General features: G+C 36.3%; 1 pseudogene; it reads right to left on the bottom strand.

Moving 5' to 3' along the window:
• Positions 1–6,373: 6,373 nt before the first annotated feature.
• Positions 6,374–6,862, bottom strand: LOC138998906 (acyl-protein thioesterase 1 pseudogene; annotated as a pseudogene).
• Positions 6,863–7,726: the final 864 nt, after the last annotated feature.

Below are 7,726 nucleotides of genomic sequence, written 5' to 3'. Positions count from 1 at the left end.
AAAAAACTACAAGGATTGATTTAATAAAAAGCCATAACTTGAAGTTAATTAAAAAGAGGTACAGTGCAAATGGAGAAAAAATATTTTAGCAGTTTTAAAAAAACTAAGAATCCATTGAAATGGATCACATATGAGAAATTTAAAAATTTATATGCTGGTTTTGGTCAAGTCTGAAAGAGATAAAATTGAAGCGAGCAGAGGGAGGTAAGAAGAACCTTGTAGAAATGATGTATGAGAGGCTGCTGAGAGGTAGAACTTCCCGGTAAACTCTGAAAATAAGTTTGGATTTTGCTCTAAACATGACACGAGGCCCTTAGTTTTGAGCACTGGAAATAGAGAATACCATTTCACAATATAAAGTTAGTCTGACTGCTTTGGGGGCCAAGAGAGAAATCAAGATAATGCCTTTTGGATATAGATATTAAGATAAATACCTGGATATAGGAGTTTGAAGCTCGGGAAATAGACCAGATCTAGATATGTAACTTTGAGCATCAGTAGAGTAGAATAAATCTTCTGGCAGTAAATATAGATAGAATAGAACAAGGGGCCTGTACTCACAAATATTTGTATTTCAACTAAAAATGCTGGAGCCAGAAAAGAAAGCTTAGGAGGAACATTTTGTAAGATAGAACAACACCCCCAGGAGTGTCACACTTAATGGATGCCAATAGTCTACGACCAGAATGGGGGGATTCACCATCAAGTGTGCCAAATCCTGTGGATAGGCTGAGTAAGAAGAGAACACAAGGTGGCCATGAGATGTGTCATTGCCAAGGCCATTGCGGACATTGACAAGAGTGGTTTCAGTGGTGCCTGTTAAAAAAACAACACAAGACTAGGAAATTGACAAAATGGATCATGGATGCACAAGTATTAGCTTTTTCAAGGGTTTTCTGTTTAAAGGAGCAACCACAACAAAATGAAATAACTGAGCAGATACCAGATTAAGAGACACTTATTTTGTTTGCTTGTTTTGTTTTTTAAATGATGGGAATGATACAGTGAGGAGGAAACGTTGCTGATCCTGGAGGAGACAGGGACAGAGGGAGGAAGCCCGAGCACATATGAAAAGACGGGCTGTAGAGGAGATAGGGGATACTTCATTCCTTGTCATCAAACATAAAGCAGATAGTACATGACAAGATACAGGTGGGCTGGCAGATTTACTGGAGGGACTCTGAAGGCATTCCGTCCTTCTTTTTCTATTTTGTCAACAGAGTGTGAAGCAAGGTCATCCGCTGAGATGGAGACAAGGAGTTTGTCTTATTACACCAGTAATAAAATAGTGACTCTAATAAAAGAAGCTGTCTGAACCCGTTTCCAAGGTTGTATACTTCATTTTCCTTCCAAGTAAACGCGCTGCCGTCTACATGGCTCAAATGATTAGAGGATTATCTACAACCCAGATGTTTGATGGTTCTATGTCACTTCTTACAGCGTGGGGTTTATGAGTAGGTTATGGAGGCTGAAATATATACCAAACTGTTATTCACGTTTTCCTTATTTTTTGAGTCATCAGTATTTAGAGCAAATCTGGAGGATAGCCGAGAATTTATCTATCCAAAGGCAGGATGAGGTTTGAAATAGAAGAGGTAACATTTCTGTTTCCCTGAAACAATGTTTATGTAGAAATTGAACATATATTCTATTCCTGTGCATAGACATAAAAGATATAAAAACATGTCACAACTGAAACATGACAGATAAATGGATATATTTTATTTCTTCAGAGTTACAGAAAGTCTGATCAAAAGACAAACATGAAGATTGGTACTTGTATTGTGATTATTCCTATTTTATTGCACTTTATTTTTTATGTAGTCCCATTTTGACATGAAATTTCACGTGAATTATTACCTACTAGAGGCCTGGTGCACGAAATTCATGCGGGGGGGGGGGGGTGTCCCTCAGCCCAGCCTGTACCCTCTCCAATCTGGGACCCCTCGAGGGATGTCCAACTGCCCTCGGACAGTCAGACATCCCTCTCACAATCCAGGACTTCTGGCTTCCAACCGCTCACCTGCCTTCCTGCCTGATTGCCCCTAACCACTTCTGCATGCTAGCCTGATCACCCCCTAACCACTCTCCTGCCAGCCTGATCGACACCTAACTGCTCCCCTGCCAGCCCGATTCCCCCTAACTGCCCTCCTTTGCAGGCCTGGTCCCTCCTAACTGTCCTCCCCTGCCTGCCTGGTTGTCCCCAATTGCCTTCCCCTGCAGGCCTGGTTCCCCCCAACTGTCCTCCCCTGTAGGCCTGGTTCCCCCCAACTTCCCTTCCTTGCAGGCCTGGTTCCTCCCAACTGCTCTCCCCTGCTGGCCTGATCACCCACAACCGCCCTCCCCTGCAGGCCATCTTGTGTCCACATGGGGGCGGCCATCTTGTGTGTTTGAGTGATGGTCAATTTGCATATTACCTCTTTATTATATAGGATGTGCTAAGTGGTCATTCTCTATTGGAACTTAAGGTAGTATTGCAGTTCTTATCTTGGGGACACTGATGAGAAGAATCTACAAATACTATTGAAAAACATGAAAACCATAAATTTCTTATCTTTTGGCAATAGCTCATATTGCTCGATCTTGGTTAGTTGGTGTTATGAATTCATTTTTTATCATTTATTAATTAGAGAAACTTTTTAGATGTGCAATTTTAATTTGTTTTGAAAGATTCCTTTGTAATTTTACTCTATTTTTACCATAGGGCTTTCTTAAAACGTGTTTCTGTAAAAAATTTATAATATTTCCAATTTGGAGACATAGAAGACAATTGATCCCTGTAAATCAGTAGGGACTTCTAGGTAAAATGTTATAAATCTTGGGCTCTAGAGTCAGGCAATTCTGATTTCCAGTTCTCCATTGAGTTGTTGTATAACTTTAAGTAGGCCACTTAATCTCTTGTAAACTAAATTTTCTTTTATGTAAAATGGGGGAAATAATAGCACCTCCACAGTTGTAAAGAAAAATTGAGAAAGTGAAATGAAACACTTCTGCGATGTATTAAATGCATGTGCAATGGCAGCCATGGTAGTCACATATGTGGAAAGCAGCCTATGTGGAAATTTCTTCATGGGAAGGTAGTGGTTCCCAGATATTAAGCTCTTCATCTCTTTTATGGACTTTTCATTCTTAATTATTAAAATACATATTTATTATAGGTAGATGTAATTTACATTTTAATTTTTAATATTTGATACATACAAGCATATATTTAATGCATATGCAAGATATGAACCATAATAGTAAACTGATACCTGTAAACTCATCACCCAATTTAAGAACTGCTATATAACAAACACTGCTTCATCAACTAGGTGCTCTTCAGTATCCCATTTTTCTGAGTCATGGTCAGGAGTAACTGTTTCAAAGTTTAGAGTTATTAATCTCCCTTATAAAGATATACTTTTATCATATTCAAAAGTATCCCTAAAATATGCTGCTTATTTTGCTTTTTTTATTTATGTAGTTTCTGTTGACAATATTTTTGATCAATGTATTCCTAAATTTATCCATGTGTTACATGTTTATTTTTATGGTTATAAAAATTCTATTATGCAAATATAACAAAAATGTTCTAGTCTTTTTTTGAGTTTTGAGCTTCTTCCAATTATTTTGCTATTATGAACTATGTTGAATCTCATCTATGATTTCTGCCTTTATGATTTCTCATCCATTAGAGCCTTTATATCTCTAGAAAAATTGTTGAATTGCAGGATCTTTGTTTTAATGTTACATCACTCTACTATATTGTATTTCAAAGTGATTGCACCAATTACATTGGAATAAGTTTTATATAAGAGTACTTTGTGATCAATATACTAACCCTTATTTATACTTTTATTTTTAATCCTCATCTGAGGACATGTTTTATTGATTTTTATAGAGAGGAAGGGAAAGAGAGAGAGAGAGAAGCATCATTGTGAGAAACATCGATCAGTTACTTCCTGAATGTCCCCTGACAGGGCTTGAACCCACAACCTAGGTATGTGCCTGACTGGGAATTGAACCTGTAACCTTTCGGTCTATAGGACAATGCTCCTACCAACTGAACCACTTGGCCTGGGTACCCTTGGTTTTTTTTTAAATATTTGCTTTGTCACAGCCGTCTCCATTGTATCTACCTATATTTATTTATCAATTTGTCTTATTTTTTATGCATTCAAAATAAGTTGAGGCTGTCAGTACTCTTCAACACAAAACACTTCAGCTCTCAATATAATTAAAGTTAAAATCTGTTTAAGTAATCTTTTATAGGTAAAATACGTATTCAGTGAAATGCACAAATGTTGCATACCATCTCATGAATTTTGACATATGTATATATCTTGTATAACACAAATGGTTATCAATGTATAGAAGAAGATCATTACCACTCCAGAAAGTTCGTTCATGGTTCCTGTCAGTTGACTTCTGCCTTCCTCCATGAGGCAGTGACTGTTCTGAATTTTTTTCTTTACTATATACATATTTCTATGTAAATGGAATCATTTGCATGAAGCTCTTTTTGGGTCACTGTTTTTTTTCTCCTCAAATAAATTTCAGAGTTAACTTGTCAACTTCTAAAAACCTGTATTAGAATTTTGATTGCTAGTATATTGAATTTGTACCTAAATTTGAAGATCTTATTTTCTATGCAAATGATGTATCTCTTTAATTATTTGAATCTCCTTTTATATACTTCAATAAAATTTTATATTATTCTGTAAACCTTTTACATAGCTTTTGTTATAAATTTCCTAAGAACTTTATATTTGATAATAATATAAGAGATGATTATGATGAAAATAGTGATGATGATGATTGCATTCTTTAACTGTTCCCTCCTGGTGTATAACATTTATTTTATTTTAGTATATAAGCCATACATTCAGGCACATTGTTAAACTCTCTTATTTTCTCAAACATTTTTATAGATTCTTTTGATGTCTTTATGTAGTAATAATAGTGCCTGTGAATAACATATTATTAACAAATATAATATTCTTCCCCTTTCACTGTGCTATGACTCACTGAATTACATTAAATAAAAGCAATGTTGATGTCCATCCTTATCAAGTTCTGGATTTTTAAAAGGTCCATTTTTTGGAAAACACACTTTTTAAAAGTTCTTTCTTCCCTCTTCCCCCGCCTTTATTTTACACTTTGTGAAGAGATTCTGTACTCCATATCGGCACTTACAATGCTAAGAAAGATTTTCTAAAATAATAGTCTAGTTTATATCCTTATGAAATTACTCTGACTTTCAGTACCTTGATGGCATTGCTTCTGTATTGGTATATACATGTCTGTGCCAGTGTATTTCCTGTAGTAGTTGATTTTAAACATATGTACAAAATAAGTAAACTAAAACTCTATGCTACAAGGAGAATCATCTTACAGCAAATTGCCTCAGCAATAAAGTTTTTAAGATCAGTCTTAAACATTCCAGAACACATTAGTCTATAGCCTAATTATTTTCAGTTATTTACAGAAAAATGCAACCACAGAATTATTCCCTACTTGGACTGCTGATTCTAATAATTATACAGGTCCAACTTTGGATTAACATATAGGTTAAGAAATAAGTAATGTAGGGTGTTTGGAGTGATCTTTGGTTTCTTTACATAAATATAAAACGTTTTGAATACCATAATGTCTATGACTCAAAAAGTCAAACTTCAGTATGTATTGATAGCAGATGTCTAGGGAAAAGAGGCAGTATTTGGTCTGTTCTGAGGATAAAAAAGAACATATTTTTCTAGAGAGGAAAAAGGATGTTGAGAAATTATAGCAGGGATAGAAAAGCCTGGTCCTCAAAATAAAAGGGCCATTAATTGAAGAGATCAATAATACTTTTTATTGACACTTGAAATAGTATCCCTATTATTAGGAATAATGCAATAATCTCTCATTTTTATGTCTTATAATAATTAAGTATATGTAAATATAGATAAAAATACAGATATGGTATGGTGATCAAGTAATTTTGGAATAAGTCCATAGACCAAATCAGAACATTCATAAATCATGTCTATCTTATCTGCTCACTTATACCTGAGGAAGTTTTCATTAAGCATACTAACAATTTTCAAATGATGTAATAGAAAATCTGGTTGTGGTGTTTTATTTTTTTGCTGAAATATATTTGGAAAAAAGAAGCTAGCTGCTTCAGCTATTTTAATACTAGTCTATTCTGGGTGATATACCTACAAAACATGTATACAAACTTCATAGATCATAAATTTCCCACGAGGAGATATTATTCAGTCTGTCATTGGTATACATTTGCAAAAACACTTAAATGCTGCAAACATTACAAATTTCAGTATTGGGCACAGCACAAGGCCTGTACTCCACTACAATAATGCTGGTGTGTACTTCTTCACAAGCCCTCTTAGTGATGTCCATCAACTGGGGGTGGGAGGTTATCAATGAATTGCTTGATATCCATCATTTCCTGTTAACAAGAATGGTGTGTCATGCCTTCATAGGTTCGAAAGGTTACAATGGCCAGATTCACCAACGTTTTAGCTTTTCTACAGGAAGAGAACCAAACACTAGGGGAACTAAGGAGTTGAGATCTCCATGACCCTGGAGAATAGCTCTATTAACTCCACTGATGGGACTCCGAGAAATGAAGCCTCAGGGGAAGCCAGCAACTGAGTCGGTGACACCTGCCAGTTTTTGCTGTGTTAAGAGCAGTGTATAAAGATTAAAGCTCCTCCCGGAGAAAACCCACTCTGTTTGTAGAAATGCCATTGCTCACCTCTGTTTCTATCAAAGCTGTTACATTTTCTGCTACTGATTTAGTTTCAGGTTCATCGTCCTGTGAATCTGGTGACAGACCAACAATATCAAACCAAGGAGGCAGAGCCATGTTCATATGTAATGTTGCAGGCATATCTGGTGCACACAGAGAGATGTATTTGATATATGAACTCTGATACCTGCAAAGGCTCCTGCCCATCCGTGCCCTGTATCTATCAATCCATGAAGGAAAATGCCTGCAGCAGAGGCCTGCCTGGCCCAGGGCACCATGGAGGGACTGACAGCGCATGTCAGAAACAGAAACAGTATCTCCTTTCCTTTTCCACCCTTTACAGACATCCCGATTCCTTGATTCAGAGCGCCCTTCCACCTTCAAAGCCAGCAAAGGCGGTGGCCAGCGGAGCCTTTCTCATGATTCATCACTCTGACATGGAGGGTCCTGCTTCCCTCTTTCCTGCAAGGGACCCTTGTGATTACACTGGAGCAGGGAATTTTCCTATTGGAAGGTCATTTTATCAGTAACCTTAATTCCAACTGCAACTGTCATTCCCACTTGCTATGTAACATAACATGTTCACAGGTTCCAAAAGTTCTAAATGTGCACATCTTTGGAGGGGTCATTATTCTGCCTACCACAGCACTCCATTAGCCTAAGTCCCATGCCTCGTTTTAAACCTCTCAAACCAAGAACTGAATGTGTCATCTGTAAAATTTGAGTTGAAAACACCTTTCTTAACATAGTATTCATGGCATACAGGGGCTGCAAAACTGTTTTTGGTTGCTTTATTTAGATAAGTTTTCTTAGTTCTCCATTTGATTTTGTATAAGTTAAAATAATATAGATTTAAGCGCTTAAGCAAACATGAATTCCACTTTTAGATTTGTATTAACTATAGAAACGAAGGACAGTGAGAGATACTTATGAATTTTAATTAATTAGGTTCTAAAATAAAGTGAATAGAATTTCAGAACCTAATAA

The sequence above is a fragment of the Myotis yumanensis genome, unplaced genomic scaffold (genome assembly GCF_028538775.1).
Source record: "Myotis yumanensis isolate MYYU_CA2020_CCGP unplaced genomic scaffold, mMyoYum1.0.hap1 SCAF_21, whole genome shotgun sequence".
NCBI classification, from domain to species: domain Eukaryota; kingdom Metazoa; phylum Chordata; class Mammalia; order Chiroptera; family Vespertilionidae; genus Myotis; species Myotis yumanensis.
This window is presented reverse-complemented; position numbering and strand designations above follow the sequence as displayed.